This window comes from Cervus canadensis, chromosome 5, assembly GCF_019320065.1.
Source record: "Cervus canadensis isolate Bull #8, Minnesota chromosome 5, ASM1932006v1, whole genome shotgun sequence".
Classification (NCBI taxonomy): Eukaryota; Metazoa; Chordata; class Mammalia; order Artiodactyla; family Cervidae; genus Cervus; species Cervus canadensis.
The window spans coordinates 14869153-14876674 of record NC_057390.1 but is presented as its reverse complement, the minus strand read 5'-3'; the positions used below and the strand labels follow the sequence as shown (position 1 = coordinate 14876674).

The 7522-nt window shown below is 47.8% G+C and overlaps 1 pseudogene; it reads left to right on the top strand.

Annotated features, from left to right (window-relative positions):
- Nucleotides 1-5463: 5463 nt before the first annotated feature.
- On the top strand, nucleotides 5464-6304 carry LOC122441287 (annotated as a pseudogene).
- The last annotated feature ends 1218 nt before the right edge of the window (nucleotides 6305-7522 follow it).

Genomic DNA, 7522 nt, shown 5'->3' with positions numbered 1-7522 from the left:
GACACTGCTGGGACCGCCGCTGACCCCGGAGGTCTGAAACACTTCTGGGGCACCCTCATGTCTATGGATTCCAAAGAAAACACGTTTTCACCGTGGGGCCAAGCACTGGGGGTGGCAGGGGCCACGGGGGCTGTGGGGTCAGCCACCCACAGGCCCAGTCCATTTGAGAACTCTGAAGCCTAGAAGCCCTCTCATGCCCATAGCAATATGAATTATGCCCCTTCCAAGTTTAACATCCAGGGCCATCCAGAAGTCCATCCCTCAGACGGGACTATCAAGACATAAAGAGGAAGTGACATCTGACGCCCTCTGTGGAACTTCCAGTCATGGTCGGCGAGTGAGAGCCAGGCTGAGAAGCGTGTGGCGATCCAGAGTGTTTGCTCGCGTGAGCAGAACAACCCCAGGTGCCCAAACACCAGACAGAAAGGAAAATTCTGTCTTGAAAAGGTCTCGCACTGCGATTTTTCCACGACGTAACCAGCTTCTCACTCTGTTGTTTTTCGCAGCAGGGACCAGGTAGGTGTCCACAAAACCAGAAGTGTGCAGAGCGAAGCCCTGGGAATGAGGACTTTTTCTTCCTCAGGACACACTGTTTCCACAGCAGGCAGTACCTGTGGGGCTGGTTGAGTCTGCCACTGTTTTCACCAGTTCAGAACTAGCTCCCTCTCTACTGGGGATTTTTCCATGGTGACATAAATCTCTAGGCCTCCCACTAGCGCAGTATACTCACAGCTACCTCAGTTAGAAAAAGTGAACTCTGGAAATTCCCATGGCCTCGGCCAAGACCTGAATGGAGCAGGTTTTTTATTTGTTGTTTTTTTTTTTTTTTATTGTTTTGGAGCAGGTTTTTTAAACTTCCGGATTCTCTTCTTTCCATGCCAGCCATGGGCTGGCTTCCCTGGCACAACATGACATTCCCTTCAAAATATAACACGCCTGGACTGGAGGTCCCTGTCAGCCTGCCTATTTAGGCCCTGAACCTAGCAGGAGGCGGCACAGTGTACAAAAACAAGCAGAGCAGGAAGGTCGTTTGTCACCTTGCAGGGTTGGCAACGCCTGCCAGTGTTGGGACGCTTCCTGTTATCAGATATCTGAGAACAGGGTCAGGTCTGGTACCCCCAGCCCCTGTGGTCAGGACACTGACTCAGAACCAGACTCCGAATGCTCTAAACGCTGGGCAGTGCCAGCCAGAGCAGGGAGAGCAGTCAGGAACCTAACGTGGACTCCACGTCAGGTACGGCCCTCCTGGCCGTGTGACCTCTCAGAGCCACCGTTTCTTTAAAATGGAGATAGTACCCCTGCCCTACCTACCCTCCTGGGATTACACGGAGAGGAAGGCAACATATTTAAAAGTGACTTGAAAGCTATAAAGTATTATTCCATGCATAAAACCTGAGTTTATTGTGAAGATTAAATTAAATGGGAACATCACACACACACACAGGTGTTTAACAACTGGCTTTCTAGAAAGGGAAATACCAGTTACTTTTTACCATTTACCGATTTCCATGGTGTAAATAATGCCTCCATGGCTGACTTCAAAGTATCAATGTGATGTCACTGCACGTCAAGGATCAAGAAATGTGCATAACTGATTCTTGTGAGCTGAGCTGCGCCAGCACATCACTGTTTAGTTATTTTACCTCTTCTTATGTGAGGCCCTTAGCACTGGGGCCTGCAAAAAAGGGGCCCTGACCGCCTGCTCATTCACTATGTGGGGAAATGGCAGCCTTGCCCTGTCTGCTGAGTCAGAAACGCTCTGAAGTTCCAGGGAGACTGATTTGACTGGGAAGCCGCCTGTCACACCTCAGGAGCTGGGATCACGTCCTAATTTTGTTCATATCCCCAGTTCCAGAGAATGAGACGGTGGGATGGCATCACCAACTCAATGGACATGAGTTTGAGCAAACTCCGGGAGATGCTGAAGGACAGGGAAGCCTGGCATGCTGCGGTCCGAGGGGTCGCTAAGAGTCGGACACGCCTGAGTGACTGAGCAACAACCACCAGTTCCAAGACAGGGCCTGACCCACTGGATGTTCCCCAAGATAGAAGCTCATGATGAACTGTAACTAAAAGGATCCCGGAAGGGGTCAGACCCACAGAGCTGTGAGAGGAGCGGACCCTTGCCGGCTGCATCTTCACCCCTGGGTTTCCTCTGTGTGGGTCCCTGCTGACCTGTGCTTCTTTAGGTGCCACCCACAAGCCTCCAGACCCATGCCTCATCTTAGTTCTCCTGCTTCCCCTGCAGGCCTCAGGTGCCTGCATCCATTCTCTCTTCTCCTTGAGTCCTGGGGGCCCCCTCTCTCCCCCTGTACTGAGAACCGTAAGGCCAGAGGCTTCACACTCAGACGAGGAATGGAGGCAGGCGTGCCTGTCTTGACTGCCTTCTGCCCACCCACCAGTCCCTCAGCCCCTGAAGGGAAAAAGGGGGCCCCCTCCTTTTTCTACATGTACCACTTCCTTCTCTTGTGTACATAAACCCCAAAACTTCCTTCTCTCTCAAAAAAAAGTATTATTTGAATAAAGAGAAATAAGTCATGGGGACAGGATGAAAGGAAGGGAGGAGATGAAGGCATTTCAGGTGAATTAATTACTCCAGGAAAGACCTAAAGTAATTGGTGCTTCCTTGGCTTGATTACAATAGCAAAAGAAAACTGATGTGTAAGCCAAAAATATTCACATCTCCATCCATCACTAAAGATATGTCCCACCCACTTTTATGTTCTCTCTCAATCCCGTGTGCCAACATAAACTACCATCTCCTCTGGCTGTCTCAAGGTAACCTGGAGAAAAATGAGATGGTGGAATTCTCCAAGAACAGAACAAAAGTTTCCACATCACCTGTTTTAGATACAGATAAAATGGCCAAATTGTCTCAATTCCAACAGAAGAGGAAAAGGGTACTTTTCCAGCACTTACCAGGAAAAGGGAACAGCCTGCCTGTAACCATGGTCACTGTAGAAAAATCCAGCCTTCAAAGCTACATCAGTGATCCTGATGTCTGAGCTCCTGAGCTGAAAGTTAAGCGTTCTTCTTAATACACTCTGAACACATGTGCCTCCGCTTTAAAGCAAATGAGGGAGAGAATTAGCATTAATTAAGCACCCAATAGAGCCTCCATGAAGACTGTGCTTAGCACAGAATACCATCCGTGGACGCCCCATGAAGTGTCCTTTTTACCCCATTTTAGAGATGACATAAACACACAATGGAACTTAGGAAATGGGCCCAGGGACATACAACAACTAAGCAACAGACTCAAAAGTACCCCCGACTGCAGCCCTGGACACATGTTCCAGATTTAGTTGCCGTTGTCGCTTTACTACAGGCTGTCCAGAATGAATCCCGTGGTCATCAAGACCACGAGAGGAGGCAAGCCCCCGTCCTTTCCCTTCCCTGCAACTGCCCTTCGTGGAAGCCAAGCATGAGGAGAGAGAGGATGAGAAGGAGGTCTAAGGTGGGGAGTATCAGAGACCAGATGGAAATTCTGAAGCTCACAGCTATTAGGTCTTTAGGTTTATGGGCTCAAGTCACTGACAGAGATGATGTTAGCTCTTTTTTAAAAAGAGTCGAGGCAAGAAATGATTGCCTAAATGAAAATGGAAGGTTCCTCTACCAGCAATTCATCACACGGTCCTTGGATTGCATGTGCCCATTAATCAGCCCCTCACCTGACCCCCATTATAAGCGTCACCTGACCTCTGCCCCCACCATCCCCAGTTAAGGTCCTGGACGGAAGGGAGTGTGTCTCATTCATCTTAGAACCCTTAGGACCTGGCAGACAGAGTTGTTGGCAGAGAGTGAGTGTTAAAAAAACAAGTCTGTTGAATTGGACTTGTTTTTTCCACCTTTATTCCCAGAGTAACCTTTTGGCATCTTTTAACTGCCTTCTCTAGACTGTGTCTCCTCCTCCAGTCTTGCTTGTGACCCCGAGCATATCAGGATTTCAGCACTCACAGAACTGTAGGAGGAGAATCTGTCATGTTCTGAGTCAGGCTATATATCCTTTAGGGTAAGAACCGTTTATTACTAAGTTTTGTACCCTCAGCACCTAGCAGGATGCCTGACACACAGGAAATGCTTATTAAACATCAGTTAAGTAGGATTGACTCTGGCAAAGGTTGGTGAAAAGGTGAGTCTCTAACATCTGAAATCTTTAAATACGGTTTCTGGAACTTTGAGGAGATAATCCAAGGAGGACAGGGTCAGGTCAAACTAGTTATCAAACACAGTTTGAACACAGTGTGGATAGCTTCGTTCCTAACAGTAGGATTTGTGTAGTTTCAGGAGTTGAGCATCCTTTCAGAGCATCATGAATTTAAACCATTCTGGACTCGCCTGTGAATAAACCAGAGGAATGAATGACTATTTAGCTTGATAAACACAGCCTGACCACGAGAAAAGCCACCATGCTGCACCCACTGTGAGGTGAGAGCCAAGTGGGCAGTGGCGTTGTGGACACATGACTAGGCTGCCTCCAGTTCTCCTGCCAAATCCCAGCATGACACAAATCAGAGCCGATGTTGGGGTGCCCATATTTTTCTGCAGCACTTCTTAGAAACTTGAATCATCTAACATCCATGCAGATGCTTCCTGAGGGACAGGACACACCTTGTTTTCCAAAATCCTGTGGCCACAGGGTACTTCTTTAGTAGAAACTTTCCCCCCACCCTCTGGATGTCTGCACCCCCATATGGATCTGCCCTTCATTATATTCAGTTCCACAAACACCAGTAACCCCCTCCGCACTGAGCCTGAGTTGGTGCTGCAGGTGTGGGAAGGGCTATACAGAGAATGACGGACAGTCTCTCCCGGTGGGGAGCGTTTGGTCTCATGTGGGGGAGAGAAGGCAGAAGCAGAGAAGAGGCGGAGCTCAAGCCAGGAAGAAGGTCAGCGCAGGACAGGTTTCCAAGCAAGGTCAAAGTTGTGTGGGGGCAGAAAGGGGGAGACAGAGCACCGGGCTTGGGGTGGTCATGGGATCAGGGACACACCCCATGGAAGAGGTGGGCTTTCCCCTGGCAGACAGGAGATGGTGAGGGGAGGGGAGAGTGCCACCGAGGGCAGGAGAGAAGACATACATGGGGAGGCAGGGCAGGGAGTGGTGTAATGGGGAAAAAGCCTGGAAAGGTGGTTTGGGTCACATTACAAATGCCACAGCAGGAGTCTGTATTTCATGGAGAACTATGGAAGGTCTTTATGTGGGGGGATGACATAACTAGAGCCACATTTCAGACCACAGAGGCTGGGTGATGTTTACCTTATAGCATCTGTTAATCCACATACAACTCTCTAAGGAGATGACAGATTCCAACATAGTATGATACACAGTGAGAACGCACTGGGCTTCATTTGTGTGTCCGTCTACGATCTTAGAAGTAGCAGTGGCAAGGTCCAAAGAAGATCTGTTTTGTAATTATCAGTGAATATTAAAGATCCATGTATGGCTCTTTCCCATCTCGCAAGATGGCAGGTGAAAAGGCCGAGAAGCCAGATACTAAGGAGAAAAAACCTGAAGCCAAGAAGGCTGATGCTGGCGACAAGGCTAAAAAGGTGAAGAAGGGGAAGAAGGGGAAGCCCCACTGCAGCCGAAATCCTGTCCTGGTCAGAGGAACTGGCAGATATTCCTGATCAGCTATGTACTCCAGAATGGCCTTGTACAAGAGGAAGTATTCAGCAGCTAAATCTAACGTTGGAAAGAAAAAGGTTAGGGTTCTTGCTACTGTCACAAAACCAGCTGGTGGCGACAAGAATGGTGGTACCTGCATGATCAAACTTCGCAAATAAATGCCAAGGTGTCGCCCTACTGAAGATGTGCCTCGGGAGCTGCTGAGTCACGGCGAAGACCCTCCAGTAAGCACGTGAGGAAGCTGCTGCCCAGCACTCCCGGGACCACTCCGCTCTTCCTCACTGAGCACCACAGAGGCAAGAGGGCCGTCCCCTGAAGCAGCTGGGCCGGGGCTTGCTACTTATGACTGGCCCTCTGTCCCTCAATGGAGTTCCTCTGCATAGAACACACCAGAAATCTGTCACTGCCACCTCCACCAAAATCAATATTAGTGGTGTGAAAATCCCCGAACATCTCACTGATGCTTACTTCAAGAAGCAGGAGCTGTGTAAGCCCCGACACTAGGAGGCTGAGATCTTTGACACAGAGAGATACGAGATCACAGAGCAACACAAGGTTGATCAGAAAGCTGTGGACTCACAAATTCAAAGAATCAAAGCTGTCCCTGGGCTCCAGGGGGACCTCTGCTCTGTGTTTGCTCTCACAAACGGAATTTATCCTCACAAAGTAGTGTTCTGAACTTCTTGCAGAGAACCTAATTAAGTAACTTGTCTATTAAAAAAAAAGATTCATGTATGGAAAGAAAGGTTGACAGGTGAAGTCTACTGCATTCATCATCTATTGCTATTTAACAGACTGCTAGGATAAACCTAGCAACTTAAAGCCCACATTTATCATGTTGCAGTTATTGTGAGATAGGCGTCCAGGGCCAGTTGAGCCAGGTCCTATACTTCAGGGTCTCTCATCAAACTGATATCAAGGCATCAGCCAACACCTGGGTTTCATCTGAAGGCTCAGCTGAGGAAGGACCTACTTCCAAGAGCAAGTGTTTGTTGGCAGTATTTGGTTTGTTGAAAGTTGTTGGACTGAAGGGCCACCTCACATCCTTGCTTCCTTCAGGGCCTGGCTTTTTACAGACCCGAGGCCACCCTCAGTCCTTGACCACCTGGATCTCTCCCACATGCAGGCCTATTTTATCAAAGCGAGTAAGGGAGAAAGTCTGCTTGTAAGACTTCTATAACCTAATCAAGGAAGTGACATGGTCTATAGCTCACCAACTTCTGAGCACAGGCTAAACTTATGGGAAACTCAGAATTTTTTTTTTTAGAGTTCACTTAAAAAAATTCTTCTCTAGCTTCTTTTTATTTTTTTTTTAAATTTTTTATTTTATTTTTTTTTAATTAGTTGGAGGCTAATTACTTCACAACATTTCAGTGGGTTTTGTCATACATTGATATGAATCAGCCATAAATTTACACGTATTCCCCATCCCGATCCCCCTTCCCACCTCCCTCTCTACCCGATTCCTCTGGGTTCTAGCTTCTTTTTAAAAAGTATTTATTTATTTATTGTATCAGGTCTTTTTCTTTTATTTTTAATTGGAGGATAACTGCTTTACGATATTGTGTTGGTTTCTGCCATACATCACGTTTTAATAATTATATCCCAAATGAACCTACAGAACTTGGCATCAGTGTGGGAAGCAATATATTTTGGGGGAATGGTACAGTCAAGGATAAATAACCCTGAGTCAATCACTTTTCCACCATTTTTGCAAGTTAGAACCCTATTGCAAGAAGAGTCTTGGAGCAGGGCAAGTGGTCCCTCTTACCTCAGAGCCCCTCTCCCCGGCCAGCTGTGATTCTGTCCTCAGGATGAGGCTCAGCCAGTCCGCTTTCATTCAAGTCAGACTTGTGCACACAGGCACTGGGAAAGGACTCTTTTGTTCTGTGCAGA